The sequence below is a fragment of the Rhinoderma darwinii genome, chromosome 10, assembly GCF_050947455.1.
Source record: "Rhinoderma darwinii isolate aRhiDar2 chromosome 10, aRhiDar2.hap1, whole genome shotgun sequence".
In the NCBI taxonomy this organism is placed as follows: Eukaryota; Metazoa; Chordata; class Amphibia; order Anura; family Rhinodermatidae; genus Rhinoderma; species Rhinoderma darwinii.
The window spans coordinates 56936261-56960643 of record NC_134696.1 but is presented as its reverse complement, the minus strand read 5'-3'; the positions used below and the strand labels follow the sequence as shown (position 1 = coordinate 56960643).

The 24383-nt window shown below is 40.0% G+C and overlaps 1 long non-coding RNA gene across 1 annotated transcript in view; it reads left to right on the top strand.

Annotated features, from left to right (window-relative positions):
• The first annotated feature begins 14694 nt into the window (after positions 1 to 14694).
• Positions 14695 to 24383, top strand: part of LOC142661463 (uncharacterized) — a 307735-nt gene continuing 298046 nt past the window's right edge. Inside the window, exons 1-2 of the long non-coding RNA XR_012850738.1 lie at positions 14695 to 15098; positions 15179 to 15558. This is a non-coding gene — a long non-coding RNA (uncharacterized LOC142661463). The remainder of the gene's footprint in view (positions 15099 to 15178; positions 15559 to 24383) is intronic.

Here is a 24383-nt window from a genome sequence, read left to right as displayed (position 1 = left end):
ATTAATAATACTGCAATCAGAACAGTTTTCAGAGAACTCCACCTTACTTCATCTTCTGATGTCATACAAGTCAGAAGGAAGCATTCATTTCTTAGCTAAGAGCTCACCATTCCCAAAGTGAAGGCTTTTGGGCACATACAGAATGTTTCAGCCCCTTCTTTTTGAGAGCTGATGGGTCTTCTACCTTGGATCACTATGAATCTGTGAAATGATTTAAGGTGCAATGCATTTCAAGCTCTAAGGCCCTTGCTCACATCATTTTTTTGGCATATATGTCGAAAAAGCTCCCAGGGTATACACTAAACAGAGGCTTTGAGGTATGCCTATCAGTGGCATCTGTCACCCATTGGCTAATATGGCATCCGTTTAATGTATACATCAAGAAAAAGTCATGACATTTTCAAGAGGTTTATACTAAATGGATGCCTGTGACAGATACAATACAGTGGCATTTGTCATCTATAGGCTCCAATGTTAAAAAAAAAAAAAAGATTACCATGTGGTATGCATTTTTTTTAAAATAAATCCTGTTGTATGGAAAAGCGATAAAGATGAGCGAACTGATTACATGCTAAATGCATGTCAAAACCTGGAAGGTTGGAATCACATATGCAGTTTTCATGGCAGTTTTTTGTGCTTAAGTTAGGAGTAATCTAAAAAGAAGGAAAAGTGTAAAGGAAAGACTGATATGTCGTCTCTCTTTTGTATACTCTCCTGTATTTGGCTTAAAAAATTGCATCAAAAAGTGCAGCAAAAACTGCCACAAATTTGCCACAAAAACTGTGTGTAATTCCAGCTTAAAGTCGACCTAACCTTTTAAGAGATTTTCAGAATACTCTGTCATATGTGTTTACACAAGGAATCACGCTATTTATGGCTATTATATGACTTGTATTCTGCATTATTTAGCCATTTTAACCTCTGCAGGCTCCCTAATTCTCACTTGTCTCTGAGCTAGTAGGTGGATCTTAATGGCTATTCTGTCCTCTATACACAGCACACATTAGAAGAGGAGAAATCTTCTCTCCTATCTCTTTCTGTCACATATATTTTTACATAGTTACATAGTTTGTACGGTTGAAAAAAGACACATGTCCATCAAGTTCAGCCAAGGGATGGGAAAGGGGAAGGGGGAAGTAAAAAATTTCTACACATAGAAGCTAATGTTTTTTTGTTCTAGGAAATTATCTAAGCCTTTTTTAAAGCCATCTACTGTCCCTGCTGTGACCAGCTCCTGCGGTAGACTATTCCATAAATTCACCGTTCTCACAGTAAAGAAGGCTTGTCGCCTCTGCAGGTTGAACCTTTCTTTTTCCAGACGGAGGGAGTGCCCCCTTGTTTTTGAGGGGGTTTTACATGGAACAGGATTTCACCATATTTTTTGTATGTGAAATTCATATATTTATATAAGTTAATCATGTCCCCCCTTAGTCGTCTTTTCTCAAGGCTAAATAGGTTTAGTTCTTTTAATCTTTCCTCATAACTTAAATTCTCCATGCCCCTTATTAGCTTCGTTGCTCTTCTTTGTATTTTTTCCAACTCCAGGGCATCCTTTCTATGAACTGGAGCCCAGAACTGAACTGCATATTCTAGATGAGGCCTCACTAATGCTTTGTAAAGTGGCAATATTACATCCCTGTCCCGCGAGTCCATGCCTCTACTGTCATTGGTCCAACCTACGCACACACCCCCTTGATACGTCACCAAGGATTCCCATAATAGGGAGAGTTATCGGCGCGCCGCCAGTAGCCCCATGAACCCCTGAGGACGCTACTTAGTAGCGAAACATGTCGGGGGGGCTCTCTGTTCTATTTTAATACATGCTGGCATTAGGGCAATTTAGCAATTTAACTATCTTACTGCCTAGAAGTCCGCTGTCGGTGTCGGTGCTTGCTGTATCAGTCTGTCTGTAGACACGGACGATAGACACACGTGTCACTGCTACATTTATTGTTTATACAATCGGCACACTGTTACCAACAGGGACTATCCAAACGGCATACACATATGCACATTGCTGTAACCACGAACGGCTATTGACCCTATCCATGCATTGATAATTTTACCCTTTATGTTGGTTTTGTCTGTATGTCTGTTTGCTGTAATAGCACATTAAAGATTCTAAATACAATTTAATGGTAGTTGGGAAATAGGGTCGTTTTTGCCTTTGGCATCTTGTTGTTTAATTGTTATATTAGACCTGCCAACTACCAAGGGTCCAAACCTTTTTTCATTTTGCTTTTTGAAAATAGGCACCACATTTGCCCTGTGCCAGTCCCTTGGCACTATACCAGTCATGAGAGACTCTCTAAATATTATGAAGAGGGGGACAGAAATAACTGAACTAAGCTCCTTAAGAACTCTAGGGTGTAACCCATCTGGTCCCGGGGCCTTGTGTACATTTATTTTATTTAATTTAGCTGGCACCATATCTACATTCATCCAATTCAGTATATCAACTGATATATTAACAGCACTGGCAGCGGCTACATCAGCTGCTCCTTCTTCTGTTGTATATACAGAGCGGAAGAACCCATTTAGTAACTCTGCCTTCTCTTGATCCCCTTTGACCAACTCCCCATTACCACTATCTACGGGTCCTACTTGTTCAGACATTGGCTTTTTTGCATTTATATGCTTGAAGAATTTTTTAGGATTTGTTTTACTATCCGTGGCCACTTGCCTTTCATTTTGTATTTTTGCTGATTTTATTATCTTTTTACAGATTTTATTAAAGAGGCTCTGTCACCAGATTTTGCAACCCCTATCTGCTATTGCAGCAGATAGGCACTGCAATGTAGATTACAGTAACGTTTTTATTTTAAAAAAACGAGCATTTTTGGCCAAGTTATGACCATTTTCGTATTTATGCAAATGAGGCTTGCAAAAGTACAACTGGGCGTGTTGAAAAGTAAAAGTACAACTGGGCGTGTATTATGTGTCTTACATCTGGGCGTGTTTACTTCTTTTACTAGCTGGGCATTCTGATGAGAAGTATCATCCACTTCTCTTCAGAACGCCCAGCTTCTGGCAGTGCAGATCTGTGACGTCACTCACAGGTCCTGCATCGTGTCGGCACCAGAGGCTACAGTTGATTCTGCAGCAGCATCAGCATTTGTAGGTACGTAGCTACATCGACTTACCTGCAAACGCCGATGCTGCTGCAGAATCATCTGTAGCCTCTGGTGCCGATGTGTCCTCGCTCGTCTGACACGATGCAGGACCTGTGAGTGACGTCACAGCGTGATCTCTCGAGAACACGCTGTGTCTGCACTGCCAGAAGCTGGGCGTTCTGAAGAGAAGTGGATGATACTCCTATACACAACGCCCAGCTAGTAAAAGTAGTAAACACGCCCCGATGTACGCACATAATACACGCCCAGTTGTACTTTTACTTTTCAACACGCCCAGTTGTACTTTTGCAAGCCTCATTAGCATAAATACGAAAATGGTCATAACTTGGCCAAAAATGCTCGTTTTTAAAAAATAAAAACGTTACTGTAATCTACATTGCAGCGCCGATCTGCTGCAATAGCAGATAGGGGTTGCAAAATCTGGTGACAGAGCCTCTTTAAGCTCTTTATATTTTACAAAGGCCACAGCTGTACCCTCAGATTTGTATTTTTAAATGCCCTTTTTTTGTCATGTATTGCCCTTTTTACAGCAGGTGTAAGCCATGTGGGGTTTAATTTTAGTCGTTTATACTTGTTACCTGTAGGAATAAATTTTGCACTATAATTACCCAAAGTAGATTTGAAAATCTCCCATTTATCATTTGTCCCATTATTTTACATTAGTTCTTCCCAGTCTATATCCTGAATTGCAGCCCTCATCCTGGGGAAATTGGCCTTCTTAAAATTAAGTGTTTTTCCCTCCCAGCCTGTGTTTGTTTTTTACAGTATAGGTAAAATGTAACTATATTGTGATCACTGTTACTGAGGTTTTCACAAACATAGACATTCCCAACAAGATCTGCATTATTAGAAATGACCAGATCCAACAGAGCTTCACCTCTAGTCGGGTCTTCCACAAACTGGCCCATAAAATTTTCCTGCAACAGGTTGAGGAAATGTCTCCCCTTTGCAGTTGAAGCCGAACCATGACACCAATTAATATCCCGGTAATTAAAATCTCCCATTATCACAACAGTACCCGCCTCTGCAGCCCGCTCCATCTGTTTATATATTTGACCTTCTATCTCTTCAGTTATATTGGGGGGTCTATAGATTACACCAAAAGTAATTTTTTCCGTGTTTACCTCTCTTTGTAATTCCACCCACAATGTCTCAACCTCCTCACAATCTTCACCCTCTAATGTCTCATTCACACTCACCTTCATATCGCTTCTCACATACAGACATACACCACCACCTTTCCTATTTGCCCTGTCTTTCCGAAACAGTGTAAAGCCCTGTAGATTTACAGCCCAATCATGTGAAGAGTCCAGCCATGTCTCAGCAACACCAACTATATCTATATCTTCTTCCAGTATAAAGGCCTCCAGCTCCCCCATTTTGCTTGCTAGACTTCTGGCATTTGTGAACATACACTTTAACTTGCCTTTAAATGTTTCACTTTCAGTATCAGAAATGTGATTATTTGACATTTGGGCCTTTTTATTTTCACTGCTGTTTTGTAACGAAAGGATCTCCTTATCTTGTTGCTTAGTCCTCTCCCCACCGTCTGTTTCTCCCCCCACCAATATAGTCTGACCCCTCTCTAACCTAACTACCTCTTTATTTTCTACATTGGCCTCCCTCCTCAGCCCTAGTCTAAACACTCCGCCACCCCAGCTAGAATTCTCTCCCCCAGCACAGCGGACCCCCTTCCATTTAGGTGCAAATCATCTGCAGAATACAGTTTGTACCCCAATGAAAAGTCAGCCCAGTGCTCTAGGAACCCAAAGCCTTCTCCTCTACAACAAGACTTAAGCCATGCATTTAACTCCCTGAGCTCCCGCTGTCTTTCCTGTGATGCGCATGGCACAGGCAGTATTCCTGAGAATACAACCTTGGAGGTCCTTCCCTTCAGCTTGTAGCCTAGTTCTTTAAAATTATTGTTAAGGCTCCTCCACCTACCATTTATTCTGTCGTTGGTACTGACATGGACCACAACAGCTGGATCATCACCAGCCCCTCCCAGCAATTTGTCCACCCGTTCCACCACCTGCCGAACCCTGGCACCAGGGAGACAGCAAACCATTCTCTTGAGGCGGTCTTGGCGACAAATTATTCTATCCGTCTTCCTGATTATAGAATCCCCTACAACTATCAATTGTCTTGGCTTATCTGCATTACCATCCCGCCGACTACTAGCTGGGCTGTTCTCCCGGCTGTTAGGGAGATCAGTATCCACTAGGGCTGCCATTTCTGAGACCGACACCCTCGCATCATCACCCAACTTGGCAATTTTGCTTGAAATGTCAGAAACCGGATCGGCCTTCCTTTTCTTTGACCCCTTTCTACTGCCCCTAACTACATTAACCCAGCTACTTACCTGATCCTGCTCACCCATGTCTTCACCCTCCAGTTCTAACCCACTAACTGCATGCTCCGTGAGCAGCAAGCTCAGCTCAAGATTGTCTATCCTCCTCAGTGTTGCATTCTGCTCCTCCAGATCTCTAATGCGAGCTTCCAGGTGACCAACATGCTCACATCTGCCACAGAGATATTCACCCTGGAACTCCGGCTCCAGTCGTGTATACATATGGCAAACTGTGCACTGAAGAAAACCTCCAATCTTGCTATCCATTATCCAAGTTACAACAAAACAGTGAACAATTGTCAAAGTAAAAGAAAAGAAGAGTACTTACTGGGGCTTCAACTCCTCTTTTCAACTCCGGTTTTAGAACTCCACTTAGATCGCAAGCCACTTAAACCACCAAGCTCAGAAAGAGCAAGCTCAAAATGAGGCCTGCAGACTAATTTATACCACCTGTGTCCAGTTAACCCCTTCCCCCTAGTCAGCTGCTCATATGTAGAAGCTGCAGCAGCATGGAGGACATTATACAGCAGTAATGAGTAGTGTAGCTGAGAATCCAGCAATGGGGTGTAATAGAAATCATACCAGCAGCCTGTGTCTTTCACAGCCTGCTCATTCTTCCAGCCCTGCTTATCCCTCCCCCTCCATAGACTTACATGCAGCATGTGTGTTTGCTGACTCACTCTCTCTCTCTGCTCCCTCCTACTGCTCCTCCCTACCCTCTAAATAAACTTATATAGAAGATAGTGAAGAGACACCCCCACCTTCTGCAGCTGACAATTCTGCTCTGATGCATTAGTCTTTTCTTTATACATTTCCATCCTTTTGGATCCGCTTCTTGCTTTGGCTCAAAAAACTGTACCAAAAATTGCCACAAAAACGAGATTAAAACTGTGTTTGTGATCCTGGTCTTAAAGAAGATTGAAATGCATCTTTAACAATGAGTTATAAGAAACCTATTAATTTATTTTAATGTGGGTTTAGCTGCAGTATTTTGTATAAGTATTTGTAAACCAAACCCAGGAGTGGGTCCCAAACACAAAAGAGGAACTAATCTTTCCATTATACTTTTTCCCTGTTTACGTGACACTCCTGGTTTTTGACCTACAAATAATGATGCAAAATACTGATCAAAATACTGCCGTGTTAAAGTGGCCTTATTCAGATCTTGAAGGGGCACTATAACATTTGTGAACAAAACACAAAAAACACACCACGTCTTTGAACTTCTTAATACAGTGTGTGAAAATGTGGTAATCTAGTAACACTTGTCCTGGTATTCAACTGATTGCCACTAGTCTGTTCCTAGAAGGTTCGCATACATGCAGGAGAAATGTAGTACTGCATGCCGGCCGAGCAAATTATTGGTCGACCATGTAATATATGAAAGGGCTCGGTCTGTCAGAGTGGAAGGCAGTCTTACTTAGCTGCTCTCCGCTCTGACTCATAGGGTGTACCGAGCAGGGAATCTCCCTCTATGATGTTCAAATTTTTACATACCGAAACACATGCATCGAAAAAACCTTGTAGATATAGGGAGCACATACAGGGTCCAAAATATTATTCTTTGGTATCTAAAGGGCATTTTACACCGGCCGATAAGCGGCTGCTGCAGCGAGCGCCGATCAAAAAGACATAGTTGATCGGCGCTCGATTGCTTCTGTCACACGGAGCTATGGATGGGGACGAGCGGTCATTACTCCGATCACTCGTCCCTATCCATTATTATTATGTCGGCTGCGCATTTCCCTGTTTACACAGGAAGATGTGCTGCCGACAACGATAATCTTTTACTTTTTTAAAACGATACGATCAGCAGATGATCGAGCGTTTGCTTGTTCATCTGCTGATCGTTCCCCTGTTTACACAGGGCAATTATCGGCAACAAGCGTTATATGAACGCTTGTCTGCCTGATAATCGTCCTGTGTAAAATCCTTTTTGTTTCCCAGAAAGACTAAAATATTACAGTTGCTATTGAAATTAATTTGTACCTCCCCAGAATCTATGAAGTATTTTCTCCTTAAGTTCCAAGCAGCATTTTTTGAAGTTAGGGTCTGAATAATAGGGTTGTAATTCACATGGTAGCAAAAATATTTTGTTGTTAGCATGCTTTGTTCTTTTAGATGTTGTGTTTACAAACCTGCAGGGCTGCCATAAGGCCAGTACCAGTAACACTGTTAAATGGGGCCTAGCCATGAAAATTAAAAAAAGGGGCCTGGCCGCCACCTTTCCGAGCCGCCCGCCCACCACTATCAAAATGATAGACACTGGTAGTTAATTTGAAGGAAGTAGCAGCCCCATTCATTTGCAAAAGCTGTTTTCTTCTCCAGACAAAGGGTATGTTCACACACACTGTTTCAAGACGTAATTCGGGCGTTTTACGCCTCGAATTACGCCATAAAAAACGGCTCCATTATGCCTACAAACATCTGCCCATTGCTTTCAATGGGTTTTACGATGTTCTGTTCCCACGAGGTGTAATTTTACGCATCGCTGTAAAACCGCCTCACGGGAGAAAGAAGGGACATGTCCTATCTTCGGGCGTTTACACCACTGACCTCCCATTGACTTCAATGGGAGGCAGAGAAAGCGTATTTCGCTGCATTTTATGCCCGCGGTGCTCAATGGCCGTGGGCGAAAAACTCTGCAAAAATTGGCGTGCAGGGAGAGGAAAATCTGCCTCAAACTTACAAACGGAATTTTGAGGAAGAAATTCCGCCTGCAAAAAAAGTCCATGTGAACATAGCCTTAAAATACGTCCTGTATGAACTAAATGCTGTTTTTCCCATTGATTTCAATGGGCAGATGTTTGTAGGCGTTCAGCTTCCATTTTTCATAAACGCCCCGAAATACGCCTCAAAACACTGCGTGTGAACATACCCTAACTATCACTGGATCCTTGCTCTCCAAGGTCCTGAGAGGACATTGCGCGGCCGTGCATACAACAACCTGACATGTTGCATTCGCTGCCGCACACAATGTTCTGACGTCAGCAGCTTCTATAGCAAGGCTCCGGCGTCAGGGTGAGGTGCCAGAAGTGAAGAGGCGCCCAGAGACCAGAAGTGGTTCCAAGCAGACCTGGGACTCGAAGCAGTAAGTACAAAGGGCGTCTGGTCTGGTTCTAATTTTTTTCAGAGGTCTGGGCGTTTGTATTCATTTAGGGGTCTGGTCTGGGATCTGTATTAATTTAGGGGTCTGTATTAACTTAGGGATCTGGTCTGAGGTCTTAATTCATGTTGGAGTCTGGTCTGGGGTCTGAATTAATTTAGGGGTCTGGTTGGGGGACTGTATTATTAAAGGGGTCTGTATTTATTTAGATTTCTTGTTTGAGGTTTGTATTAATTTAGAGTTCTGTTATGGGGTCCGAATCAATTAAAAACATCTTGTCGTGGGTCTAAATTAATCTATGGGTCTGGTCTGGGGTCTAAATTTATTTAGGGGTTTGGTCTGGGGTCTATATTTATTTAGGGGTCTGTACTAATTTAGGTGTCTGAATTAATTTAAGAGTCTATGCAGGTGGCATGTGTGCAACGTGTGAGGAGGAGGTGAAAACATGCCGCGGCGATAGGAGATCGCAGAGCCTGCAGAATCTAGCAGCAGCAGCCAGCACTGCATCTTGATGAGTGACTCTGCTGTGTAAAAGTTGCAGCTTCAGTGCAATGATTTTAGTTATGCTGCCCACCTGCACACCTACAGTCTCCCCCTTGACCTCTCACTGAGCTCCTGCCCACCTGTCCCTCCACAGAGCCCGTGTCAGGGTGTGTATCCCCCCAGGGCCCACTCCTGCTCCTGCCACTTTCCAATCTCTTAGCTACCACAATAGGGCTGTCTTGATAGATACATTATGAATCATCAGCATCACCAGCTTTGTTACCTGTGGCTCAAATGCTATTTAATATTTAAAACATGTTCATCCCCCATTGATTTTGTGGATGTGTTCAAGAGATAAGTTAAATATGTCTCCAGATAAATACATGCTTGAAGTGCCAGGATCTCTGCTGCTCCAAATGTCCTTCTAATGAGGCTGAATTCTGCTCTTTTTGTATTCCTTGCAATTTTTTTTAACACAAATTTGGACTTCAAAAACACAAAAGAGTTTTAATTGCTGTATAAGAATGATTTTTAAGTTTAGGAAACTGCAGAGAAATCTATTTGGCGTAATGCTTGAGATAAGAAATACATGACCATACTTTGTTTTTATTAAATTCATCATGGCTTTTAATCAAACACATCTGTAAAATTAGAATAATAGTAATTCTCCTTTTGGGGTTGAGAGCATACTAAAGTTTATACACTGATCAGTCTTAATATTTAAACCACCTGCCTAATATTGTGTAGGTCCATCTTGTGCCGCCAAAATAGCTCTGACCTGTTTAAGCATGGACTCCACAAAACCTCTGAAGGTGTCCTGTGGTTTCTAAATGGATCAGACTTGTTTTCCAGTACATCCTACAGATGCTCATGAGATCTGGGGAATTTGAAAGCCAAGTCAACACCTCAAACTCTTTGTCATGTCCATCAAACCTTTCCTGAAGCATTTTTTGCAATGTCATAGGGCATTATCCTGCTGAAAGAGGGTCACTGCCATTAGGGAATACTGTTGCCATAAACTGGTGTACTTGAACAATGTTCAGAAGTGGTAAGTTTCAAGATAACATCCATATGAATGCCAGGACCCAAGGTTTTACAGTAGAACATTACCCAGAACATCACACTTCCTCTGCCGGCTTGCCTTCTTCCCATGATGGCTTACTGGTGCCATCCCTTCCCCAGGTGAGCAACGTACACGCACCCTGCCATTCAGGTGATGAAAAAGAAAACGTAATTCATCAGATCAGGCCATCTTCTTCCATTGCTCCATGGTCCAGTTCTGATGCTCACGTGCTCAATTTAGGCATTTTTCATGGTGGACACGGGTAAGCATGGGCACTCTGACTAGTCTGTGGCTAAGCAGCCCAAAGTGCACCTTTCTATCACAGCCAGTATTGACCTTTTCAGCAATTTGTTCTACATTAGCTCTTCTGTGTGATCGGATTAGAGGGGCTAGCCTTCACTCCCCACATGCATCAATGACCCTTTAGCACCCTTGACCCTGTCGCAGGTTCACTGGTTGTCCTTCTTTTGGAAGGTACTAACCATTGCCTATCAGGACCACCCCACCTGACATTTTGGAAATGCTCTGATACACTCACTCAGATCCTTACACTTGCCAAGTTTTCCTGCTTTCAAATCATCAACTTCAAGAACTGACTATTTATTCACTTGCTGTCTGATATACCCCATCCCTTGTCAGATGCCATTGTAACTTCACCTGTCAGCGGATTTAATGTTATGGCTAATCGGTGCATATATCTGACTCCCGGATAGTTTCGCCAATTGTCATGTGATTCAGGTCACTGTCATGTAGCATAGGCTGGCGAGAAACATTGGGTCTCATTCATGAACTGTCAATAATGTAACACAGTTACACTATTAAACTATTATAATTACACAGTGACAATGGCGTTATTAATTAACACTATATTTATTAAAGAGCTAATGATAGTTCTACCTCTCATACTGACAGCATTGAATTTTTAAATTTTTTTCCTAATAAGAGGGTCATGGCAGCACCTTCATACTTTACTATTACATATGAAGTGGTGTATGTGAGGTAACTTTGGTGTCGCAGCCCCATGGCTGTCATACAGCACATGTCTTATCAGTGAAGTATGACAAGATGTATGACTGCTTTGCACATCTTGTTATAGCTATGCATGCAACTGGATGTCAGTGAAGCTCACCTACAGTATGCGTCTTTATAATGACAATTTTCATACATGTGCCCAATACCATTCAACTGGGCTACAGGAGAAAAACTGACCCATGCATCATGAATCAGAATATAGTGTCACAGGTACATTAAGACAAAGATTGATTAAACTGACATTTTTTTTTAAATCTAATTTATTCTTGGTATAAAATGTGGAAATTGCTTCATGTGCATCTAAAATAGCTGCGTCTGCTTCGTAGGAACTACCGAATTGTTGATACATTATTCATCACTGTATTACTAAGATGCACAGGAATGCCATAGAGATCTCTGAAATTCCCAAAGGTGGAGTCGTCCTTAATGCAAAACATTTAATGAATAACAAAGCCTTTACAATGTCAGACACTGACTCAGAACTGCCTTGGTGTCTCATGCCTACCCATTCCAACCACCGTCATTTTTTTCAGGAAACTGACATATCCCAAAATGTGTGGCACAAGATGTTAGACAAACATGTAAAAAAATTCCTACTTCTGATGAATGCCTCCGACGGAAGGAAGCCTTCTGTCAGCCATCTGTCGCCCATAGACGCGCATGTTAAAAAACGTATGTGTTTAAGGGTTTCTGGGGAGGGTGATAGCTATGAGATTGAAAAGTGGCAGGGGTGGAAGTGGGCCCCCAGGGGAGATACCCACCCTGACAGGGGCTCCGTGGAGGGACCGGGGGAGACAAGTGGACAGGAGCTCTGTGGGAGAGGAAGGGAGAGACAGTAGGTGTGCAGGGGGGTAGCATCAATAAAATATGTGTGTTTTGCTGCAACATACAGTATTTAAACAAAAAATCCTACATATATATCGAAGTACGGTGTGGAAAAAATATGTGTTATAATAAGTTTTTGGTTTTTTTCAAGATATTTGCCATTATAAACGGATAGAACTTGGAGGTGGATGCAATAGCTTCAACATGCCCATCAGGCTGTATAAAGTAGGGGTTGACTGAGGTCTTCTATGGCAAACCTTCCACCACATGAAAATGATGGGACTCACTGAAGGATGCGCATCTGAAGCTGTCAGTGGAATGGATTATTTATTACTCCTCCAACGGTTTTTGGTGCTCATCAGGCAAATGTGCTCACGCAAAGTGATGTCACAGCACTCTGTGATGACATCACAAATTCCTTCCCTCGGATCAAGAGCTATTCAGTCTGGCCCAGGCATAACGTCTGACTCTGATGGATTCCTTTTCATTTGTGAAATGTTTATAAATATATTTATTGGACTCTCTATAGTTGCAATAAATGTGGGTCTGTCTCTATGGCACACTGTAATCTATTGTATTATAATCTAGTACAATGCCTTGTGAACAATACATTATTTTCTTCTTTCAATATTCCATGTTGTATGTGTACAGACTGTTCTGACCAGTAGGGTTTTCAGTGGAGCTTTATTTCCTCTGTGATCTTATTGATTTTACTAACTGTAATATGACAGTACAGTAGTTACACTGAAAATTGACAGTGCAAAGGTCATTTATTGAATGAATCCAGAAAATGAATAAGCCAGTTACCTTCCCTACAATAGAGGCACTAAAGCAACACAAATGTGATGGGGAAGGGGCTGTCTGCAGTGATATTACTAATATATAGTGCCTGAGCCACAAATGGCATATATCTAAACCACAAGCTCCACTTTTGAGGGTACAATAACATTATATGAAGGAAGACACAGTACATACATCCTGCTTCTTGGAATATTAACATATAAAGTCAATATTTATGTGGAACCACTTTATATATTATAGTAGGAATTGCATTATTATTTTATTATCAGAATTGCTCCCTTTTCCATTGAGAGAGGTTCTCATAATAAGCCCGAGGGGCTGCCGTGAAATCACATTCCCTGCAATTGTCCTGCTGGCACCAGCGCTGTTTATGAATGGGCTTTTCTTGGGTGTTGTGATACCCATCAGCTCAATGCAGCCGTCCATTCATAGAGTGCAAGCTTCTGTAAGTGACACCTATAGGTTGCTGACGGCTTCTGCAGGAAATGCTGCAGGTTTATTATCAGGATTACTCCTGAATATAGGGAGAGAGGTTCTGGCAATATCTTTACACTAGAAAACTTCTCCTAATGAAATTCCCTTATATGATAATACTTGAATAATATTTTTATCTAAATTTGAATATGAACAAAAAATCATCATCCGTTGTTAAAATGTGGCATTCCAGCCACTACTTCTATGTAGAAATTCTTTACCTATAAACATGTACATAGGTAACAGGGGCGTAACTACAGGGGGTGCAGAGGTTGTGGTCTCACCTGAAGATTGAGGGTGACCAAAAGGTCCATCTGTCTCATATGAGGAGACCAATACCACACATAACGCGTGATAGTTGGGTGCCCTCTCACAAAATTTGAATTGGGGCCCAGGAGCGTCTTTGGTAGGTAGCAAAAGTGAGCTACATTCCTGTACACAACCATTATTGCCTTAGCAGGCATTATTTTAATGTAGACTGATAAGATTTCTGCAATCTGGGGCTCTCTAGCTGTTATGTAACTACAAGTCCCAGCATGCCATGACAGCTTGCATCTTTCATGGCATGTGGGAACTTCCATACCACGGCCTTACACCATTACCTTCTTTCTTTAACCATTGCCTGCCCAGGATCCTGTTGTAATGTGAAGTGATCCAGGAATTGAGAGGAGCCCTGATGTCAGCTGGAGCTCCGATCCCTCATTTCTGCCATTATTATATGCTCCTAATTACCGTCCATTAACCACAGATCTGGAGAGAGCCTCAGTTTTGTATATGGAAATGTAACCCCAAGGTCAGCATCTGGACAAAGTAAAGACAACTTAAGGGATCTCATTCTTGGGATCCAATAAACGTGTTTTATAAGTGTAGCTTTCCATGGAGATTTATTGGATTTAGCGGATACTCCATCATCTTTCTGCTCTTGCAGTTTAAATGTCAATTAGTATGCATCACTTATGAGGTGTCATTTATGTTTGGCCCCAGTATTTCCTCTGTCTCCTTATCTTATTAGCTCCTTGCAGTTCTCATTTCATCCCTGTTAAGATTAAATCATTGTCAGAAATGCCACTAGCCCTCTTGCTTGCCCTAAGCTTTAGTTGGCTGTGTTGCCATGAGCTTGTGTAGAGGGGAAAGGCAGGTTGCCAGCAGTGTCCGACTTATCTCTTTAAATTGTTCCCTATGCCGTGGTATGAGGTGCTATCGGTTCTGAATGTTAATGTCCCTGTGTGTGCTTCTGTCTCTGGCTTTCCCTGTGTGTGTGTGTGTGTGTGTGTGTGTGTGTGTGTGTGTGTGTGTGTGTGTGTGTGTGTGTGTGTGTGTGTGTGTGTGTGTGTGTGTGTGTGTGTGTGTGTGTGTGTGTGTGTGTGTGTGTGTGTGTGTGTGTGTGTGTGTGTGTGTGTGTGTGTGTGTGTGTGTATGTGTGTGTGTGCGTATCTCACTCTTCCTCTCCAGCCCCATCTCCCTGGCTGTATCTGAGTGCATGCATCTATGTGAAAGAGGGGGAAAAATACATCAGTTTAGCACGGACATGCCTCTCTAACAAGGAGAAGAGGAGGAGAGATTGAGTAGAAAGGGAGAGAGAAATCAGCAGAATGACAAGGGACATTTAAACTGCTCATATATTCCGTCCACAAGCAGAGAATATAGAGAGACGAACTCGGGAAGGATATAGACCTGTGCAGATGCAACATGCAGCCAGGTTCAATTCTCAGCCAGAGCCCATGAAATAAACACAAGACTTCAACTGGAAATTCAGGGGTTTTTTTTTTTTCATTTATTTTTCCAAGTCATTTCTTCCTCAGAAGAAAAAAACAGAGGAAAAGAGGAAAGGTGATTTTTGTTTCCCCATCTACTCAACGTTGTTTAACTTTGAATGCAACATGTGTAATGTGCTCCTTTTACCTTGATAGATTCCAAACAACCTTGTCGGCTGCAGAGAAGAAGAAGAAGAAGAAGAAGCAAGGAAACAAGATTGGAAGCAAACTCTGAGCAAAGCAGATGAAATAAGGGGGATGTGATAATATAACCTCCAGCTGCCTGCCAGGAATAAAGGACTACCCCACCTTCTTTGAATTTGGAGCACTATATTCTGGGAAGGGGCCACATAATATGCCTGGTGCATAAACGTGTTCTGATCTTGTGTTCATTTTGTGTTTCTGCCTGTCACTGCATGACATCAATGGAACTGACACAGGGATGTATTAAGAGAAGCTTAGGCTGTTCTGGCAGGTCCTAGCTTACCACCAGCTGCCTCTGTCCCTACTGGTTTTGGGAGCCGTGCAATGAGAAGGTAAGTTGGAAGGATTTCCTACTTTTATATTATATCTTCTTCACCACACAGGGCCTGAATAGAGAGGTAACGCAGGAGTCCCGATATCTAATCGATTCTCCATCTAGAAGGTCACATAATACATTCGCTATTTGAGCACACACATATGGGGTAAAAGTTATTTTATGAAATAAGAACTCCATCCATGTTTTCTCTGTGTAAAGGCTTCACTTTAAGTAAAAGAGTAAAGTCTGATTCTCTGGAGATAAAGAAAAATCATCTCTTTCAAGAAAAGATCAAGGGCATTCTCATAAAAGGAACATTCTATGCTGTATGTGTTCTGCTTCCACCAACAGAAATAAAAATATATTCAACGCTAATCTTTTTTCACTTTTGCCCATGGGGAAAATTATGGACCACATCATATTCTGTTAAAATTTGGATCATGGGATCTTATTGCCTGTATGTCACGGCTGCTGCTCTATAGCGTGCGCTAACCAGGCTCATGTCAGATATTTTGTCTTTTCACAAATGTTTACACAGCCACAAGTTCTAATGTTAAATGTTTGGCAGGGCTGAGTGCATATGTGTGTCCTAGTGTCTATTTGTGTATGCCGCTCAGTGTGCCTGTTTGTATCTCCAGTTCCTCTGCATTACATCCTTTTTTTTCTTCACGTTTCATGGGCTATTGGCTCTGGAAGGCTTATCAATTTCCATTTGAAAAGCTGTTTCTTCTTTATTTAATTGCCCTTGCTTCTTGGCTCGTTTTGCTGGTGGGCATGTAAAGGGGGGGGGGGGGACTGGACTCACAGCTCAGAATGTTAAATAAAATATATATGGAATCTAAAATATAAATGTCCACACGTTTATATGCCTCAGGATGTATACCAAGCCAATATAATCCTTCATGAGGACAAATTGCTGCTGTTTTTATAATATCTGGCACAAGAGCTAGTCTGAACATACATTTAATCTTATTTAATCATGCAGGCGCCTGCATTTTCCCCACTGCTGACCGGCAGGGTCATGCAGCAAGCTGCACTTGTGGCCTGCTGGCAGCTGAATAGTTAAATATACAGATATGAAATCTCTGTTTCTCCAATTGATTGACCGGGTTACTGTTCTGGATGAAATTTGCTATCCAATGTATACCTAGTTGCAGTGCTATAATCTGGAGACTGCATTACCAGGTCTTTAATTCACATATGGTTGCCTATGTTCTCCAGCACTTTGCAGAATAATATCATGTTAGATTAAAGGGCTACAAAAAAAGTAAAAGTTCTCAAGCCCGGATTTGTCACTGTTCTTGATTATTATATTTTCTGTATTATTGCAAAATGTGAAAATAATGCATCTAGTATTAACTAGAAAATGTAGCGAGGGCCAAAATACATTTTTCCCTGCTGCATAGTCTATGAATGTTTTAATGGTTTTGACCCTCAACACATAATAATGAATATCATTATTTATTATCCTGTAGTTTGTGCATATTTCATTACATTTAGTCTTCTTTATTATAGTGATCAATTTCTTTATCGTTGACATTATGTTCCATTGGTGGTGCAATTATACTCCAATGACTCCAATTTCTGTTCCTCCCCAAAGCAATCTAGGTGGGAGGGGGGAGACCTTTATACGTTCTTCTTGGACTAAACACCGCCATCTGTATGTGATAAATCATACTACAGCTTACTTATCAAAATCAACATTCTATCATCTTTACAGTGGTGGAATTTTTCAGTGATCCATGTGAAGATCAAGGATTCTGTTTAATATACCTACTAAGTATAGTTCACAGTTCAATTCCTAATCCGGTGATGTTTTGTAAATTTCATCTTTATGATACCTTTATAAAACTTTAAGCAATCACAATTGAGCCAAAAAGCCGCTACAGTCACCTATCAAAGAACAGTGGTGGAGATTTATCAAAACTGCTACAAAAAAAGTTAGGCATTTGCTCTTATCAACCAATCAATTTTCATTAAAAATGAGAGCTGGAATCTGATTGGTTGCAATGATAAATCTCCCCAAATTAATTTAATCATCATCTAAATTTAGTTAGCAGTGACGTGTAAACTGTTCCTGAATACCCTTGTGGCCATCTCTACATCAATAACTGCTATTTAGTCTAACTTGTAACTAGCTCTGATTGGAATAAATTATGGAAACTGTGGCTCCAGTGTTGTAGAGCTTGGTGACTACTATCAGAGATTAGTCAGTAAAGTTAAGGTGAGTTGGACTTTAAGGCACTGAAATACCCTTTCATCTAACACTGAAACTGACATCTGATCTAACTGACCTACAGAACATACATACATACATACATACATACATACATACATACATACATACATACATACATACATGCCTTTGTTAGTCAACTTTTAGTAGTATCTTTGTAGTGTGCAAATTTTTTTTCTTCAATCTAAAGTTTTCACTCGTTTTGTATTAAGGCATTTGAGGGCAGCAATACAAAGAAATTCACCCATCGCCCCTTAGTGTCTCCAGTCAATACTATTTGTTTTTATGTCTAGACACACTTGTATTATGTATATTTTAGCATACTCTTTTAAGTGTTCCTCTCATTTTGAGATTTAACAGATAGATTTGATCAACCCATTACAGACCCAAGAGGCACATAAACCATCACCATGCAATGGCTTCTATTCTCTTGCGTACACAACAGGTTAATTGAGTGCACACTTAAACTTCTCTCCTCACTATAGATAGGACTCATGGGTCTCCAGGGAATATTAGCTCATCAGAAGTAGTACAGTACGTGTGAGAGACACCAAGGGGAGAAGTCAGTGAATTAAAGTACCACAAAAAGAAGAAGCAGTCTTTCAAACTATGCGAATGGAAGCTATTTTATGTTTTGTAATAATCAATAAATTACATTTAACTCATTTAAAGTACTTACTTGATGATGATCCCTTTGCCTGCTAGGTATACCAGAACGCAGTTCAGCATGATTTGCCATTCTATTCACTTTTACTGATTTGTTTATCTAACAGCATTTGTCCCCTGTGAAATTGACTTATTTCTTAAGACTAAAGAATTGAAAGTATAAGTTCACCTTTGGTGAACCAAACCTGAACTTAAAGAGGCTCTGTCACCAGATTTTGCAACCCCTATCTGCTATTGCAGCAGATCGGCGCTGCAATGTAGATTACAGTAACGTTTTTATTTTTAAAAAACGAGCATTTTTGGCCAAGTTATGACCATTTTCGTATTTATGCAAATGAGGCTTGCAAAAGTACAACTGGGCGTGTTGAAAAGTAAAAGTACAACTGGGCGTGTATTATGTGCGTACATCGGGGCGTGTTTACTACTATTACTAGCTGGGCGTTGTGTATAGAAGTGTCATCCACTTCTCTTCACAACGCCCAGCTTCTGGCAGTGCAGCACTGTGACGTCACTCACAGGTCCTGCATCGTGTCGGCCACATCGGCACCAGAGGCTACAGTTGATTCTGCAGCAGCATCAGCATTTGCAGGTAAGTAGCTACATCGACTTACCTGCAAACGCCGATGCTGCTGCAGAATCATCTGTAGCCTCTGGTGCCGACACGATGCAGGACCTGTGAGTGACGTCACAGTGCTGCACTGCCAGAAGCTGGGCGTTGTGAAGAGAAGTGGATGACACTTCTATACACAACGCCCAGCTAGTAATAGTAGTAAACACGCCCCGATGTACGCACATAATACACGCCCAGTTGTACTTTTACTTTTCAACACGCCCAGTTGTACTTTTGCAAGCCTCATTTGCATAAATACGAAAATGGTCATAACTTGGCCAAAAATGCTCGTTTTTTAAAAATAAAAACGTTACTGTAATCTACATTGCAGCGCCGATCTGCTGCAATAGCAGATAGGGGTTGCAAAATCTGGTGACAGAGCCTCTTTAAGCTTAAGACAGCAATTCCCTGATATTCTTTTAGTATTGGAATCTCCCACTGTTTGAGTTGAATAAATTTGATTATATGGGAGAGAAATAAGGAAATTACTGTTACAAGTACAAATTCTGGGACATAAGCAATATAATGGTTGTAGAATACAGACTGCCATGAAGACTGACTTGTATTCTGCTGATTTTCTTGCTAGAAAAGACGCCTTGGAGGTGATCTTATCAATATGTATAAGTTGATAAGAAATATTTTATGTGTGGTCAATACAAAGAACTAGCACATTCCCTTCCCTTTTCCCATCCCTTGGTTGAACTTGATGGACATGTGTCTTTTTTTCAACCGTACTACTAACTATATAATCTGTTTTTACAAAGGTTCAGGGATAATTCATTTCATGTGGAAGAAAGATATTCAGACATCAATACAGGAAAGGGTTCTTTACAGTTAGAGTAGTCAGACTATGAAATGCCCTACCTGAAGAGGCAGTAATGGCAGATACTATGTTAGCATTTAAAAAAAGGCTAGATGATTATCTACTGACAAATGACGTTGAAGGTTATAACTAATCTAGTAATGAAAGACTGTAATTGATTGAGAAAGGTTGAATTTGTTGAAGCTTTCTCTTTTTTTCAACCTATGTAACTATGTAATACTACCTTTATTTTATTGGATCACTCTGAACAATTCCTATAATATAGGTATATATTATTTTATTTACATTCCTTTATGTACAAACAAAGGTGAGCCACAGCTTAATTTATTCTTTACAGGAGTTTTTCTACTATAGACATTTGTGGTGTATTTATTGGATATATCTGATTGGTGCGATCTGACCACTAAGACCCTGTCCAATTTGTAGAATAGGGTTGCCTGGTCCCCAGTTTCCTGCAGATAGTAAAAGGGAAATATGAAAACAGCTGAACAAGCTTACTCTGTTGTTTCAGTATCTCCCACTCAATAAAATTGAGAGTGAGTGAGCACATGTGTCCAAGGGACCGCCACTTATTAGACTTGTATGGCTTCCATATCAATATGCATTAATGCATTTAGCTGACTGAGATATTTCATTTAGTTTGCTTGCCTGATTACTATGTAATGAAGTCTAAAAAAATAGGCAAAAATGTTCAAGTCACTCATCACCCACACTGAGGTTTTATATATGTAGCACCATAAAAGTGTGATATATTATCACGGTACAGAGTGGAGTCAGGTAGATGCCATCACAGGTATATGGCTGGAATTAAAGTTTTTACTGCAAAGAAGTCTAGGGAACAAAGTGTTAAGGAGGATACACTTTTTAATGGGAACGTTGGCCTCAATTTATCATCTGAAAGACTTTGATCCCCCCAGGTTGTGTAGGTATTGAGCTGGCAAGCTGCTTCTTTAGGAAACCAAATTATTATTTTAACTAATTTGCTGCAGTATCTCACCCTTATAACATAGAGCAATGCGAGGTAACCACGGAGGGTAATGAACACATTCCAAGGGATGATCCTACTCTACCCTTCTGTAGAAGTGGCGTGGGCGTACTCTACATATAAAACTCCTCGAGGTATAGAATGTTGTAGCTCTACAGATCACTTCATGGCTAAGTGAAAAGTTTCTCCAACCATCAGAGCCCGTTTTCTTCTTTTACTTACATGTCAAATAGCAGGATATCTACTGCAGATGTTCGTGGAGGTAGAGAAGTATTCATAGTTATCTAGTTAGTTGTCACATTGATTACTGAACTAAAAGAGAATAGAGGAATAAGGAGGTCCCCATAAAGCCCTGTAATAACTGATCGTTACTTCTGAATTATTAATGTACATACTATTATATTATAAGATCTATAAGCTTAACACTTTATTATTTACAGGAGTTATCTGCTTTAGACAATCCTTCTTTATACAACCTATTAAGACATGAAGGTATAATACATTGAAGGTCATCTACTAGACGCCTTACTTGGCTTTGGACCACTGCTATTGTAGGAAGATCTGACATGTAATTCGGTATCAGACCCTTTGAACATTAGACTACTAGCTCATGACTGATAAATAAATGTATATTTATAGTTATTAATTTATAGTCTTGTTTGGCTCATCATGGGACATATCAAGTGACTATCATTTCAGCTTTATGTTAGCTGCCAAAACTCTTGAAAACACAATGATAACAGCGTTACCGTTTCCTTCTTGATTCACCAAGGAGAAGGTTCTGCAGCAGCTCCGACTAGCCGTTATATCAGACGTATATATGTTGTCCAGCTCTTCTTGTGGACAGCATTAAGTTTACTTGATAAGAAGCTGGCATAAGGCACAGTATACATTATTGTGAAACATTGTTGTAACTACTGTAAGTCTAATAGAAATATCAGCCGTTTTAAGGCACCATAAATGGTATAATGTACTTTTTATAGACATTTTACATTTTCACTATCTGTTCATTTATGACTTTATTATGTCACAACAAAGAACATCGTCAAGGTTGGTGATAAATCTAACCACATATTCAGACATAGGATTGTAGATCTCATTAAAGTAGACCTGTTAATATTTAAATGTCAATAAAATCTAGGATACAATTTTATGTCCTAAAATGATATATTAAGACATTGTCAAATCCATATGAAAATTATTTTTCTTGACAAACTAAACTTATATATCTTATTTTATATATTGTATATTGTTTTGTATTGTTTTCAGCTTATGGAAATGTTGGATTTTGAAAGGCTGACTTCATCATCAGCCATCAGCAAGCCCAACGTGTATTTATTTCTATTAAAATCAGGAGGGTACAAGTGTTTAATGCTATCTTAAAATGCTGCCCTATAGATCGGAAATTTGGGTAGGACATATTTAATCTTTCTACTATACACCCCCATCCCTATTCTGCCTCCCCACACTGTTCATGACGAATGGGGCAGTGGTAAATATATTGGAGAGATCTCCGATTTCTCATCCAAGAAATGTTCTGTGTGCAGAAGCATTTACTCTATAATCTTCTTAACACACTTGCACATACATTTCCAGGACATGATCTCTGAATCTACACTACTGTCATAGAAAATTATTCTCCTTACCTGTTACCGCTGTAGGGTAGAGTTTAAGAAATATCAAGCATTCCTTAAGTTCTATAAAGAAACCTTATTCGCTTCTGTAAAACAAAGGTTACGTTCTATTCTCATCAAAATATCTACATGAGTGTACATGAATAACATTGCCATTGAGTTGGATATGCATCAATAACTATCTCATTAAATATAATATTGATTCTTGTGAAGATAGATCAAGTATTCATAGACCCATTTAATTCCTCAGAATATTTTCTTTAAAAAATGTGTTATTTTTCTTTTGGACTGAGAACCAGGAAGATGTGTGATATCTTAGGACCTAATTTGACTGCAGACATTGACCTCATGATCTTCTCATAACTGATGCAATGGCACTATGCAAGAAATAGAAATGCTTGTGTTTTTAATTGGCTTGATATGTGGCTAACTTGACATAAAGTACATAAATAATAGAGATAGAGCATTGTCGTGTGTATGAGCATATTGTTTTTAATCGATGCAAGCCATATGATCCAAAGTCAGTCATAGTCCTGTAGGTTCTAGCTAATATTTTTACCTCTTGGAGAAGGTTTTCCTTTTTTTTGTAAAGTACCTGGCATAAATGTACCTACAAAGTCCAAGTAACATATCATTTTCAAAGTTATAATATTAGCCAAGAATCTGATAAGCTAGATTTTGCCACTTTATGAGACAATCAAATAGTTTTCCAAAGCTGATGAGTTTTGTAGTATTAACACTACCTGAGAGTCATTGGGGTGGGATTTATTAAGACTGGCGTTTCATACGCCCGTCTTAATGTAAAAATCGCTGGAGTAAGATGCACCTAATTTATTAAGACATGCACACCTTTTATTAAATAAGGCCGTCCGTGCACCTGAAAGGAAAATCTACGACACCTACAAGTCAACATTTTTTGTGCAAATTGTGACTTTTGAAACATTTGCAGCTATTTTACACCAGAAAGCAGGCATAGAACATATGATAAATTCCCCCCATAGGGTTGTATATACTGAAGTACCTAACCCTTATCGAACCACGGGTGTATACAATATACCAACCACGGTGGTCCAGAGGTTTTAACATTTGTGCTCAGTCACTTTCTGTGTGCCTCTTATTTGTTCCGGACAGGAAGACTTGCTGATGAAGCATCTCGGTTGTTGGTTATGAATAAAATATACTATTCATCATTATCTAGTATGTGCTCATGGACCCTGTTATAATATATAGTTCTTATGAGATTTATATATTCATAGTTCCTGGACAGGCTGACAGATATGATCTTTCAAGTTGGACAGACTTGTTATAGTCTGTCCACTTGAATGTCCCATTAACCCCTCAAGGAAGCGGTCTATCTTGGCCACACCGAATGTTTTTGTTTTTCATCCCCGTATTTCAAAAGCTATGAACTTTTTATTTTCTGTCTATGAGGGCTTGTTTTTCTTTTTATGGACAAGTTTATATTTTTCAAGGATACAAATTTCGGGGTACATATAACTCATTGATTAACCTTTATACTTTTTATGGGGGAAGAAAAGAAAAATGTTGCTATTGTTTTTTTGTTTTATTCTTTTCTTGTTGTTTATCGTTTGGTACAAATAGCATTTTAACTTTATTTTGCAGATTGTTACAAATGCGGCGGAGCTGAATATATAGTTTTTTTTTTATAATTCACTACTTTTGCACAATAAAAGCATTTTTGCTATATACTTTTTTTACATCGCCAAATTCCGAGAGCCATAACTATTTTTCTTTTTCCATGGACGTAGTTTTATAGGGGGTTTTATTTTGGAGGAAAAATATTTTTAATTTGTACCATTTTGGGTTACACATAACTAATTGATTTTTTTTGGGGGGGAGGTTAATGAAAAAAAAAAAAAAAAAAAA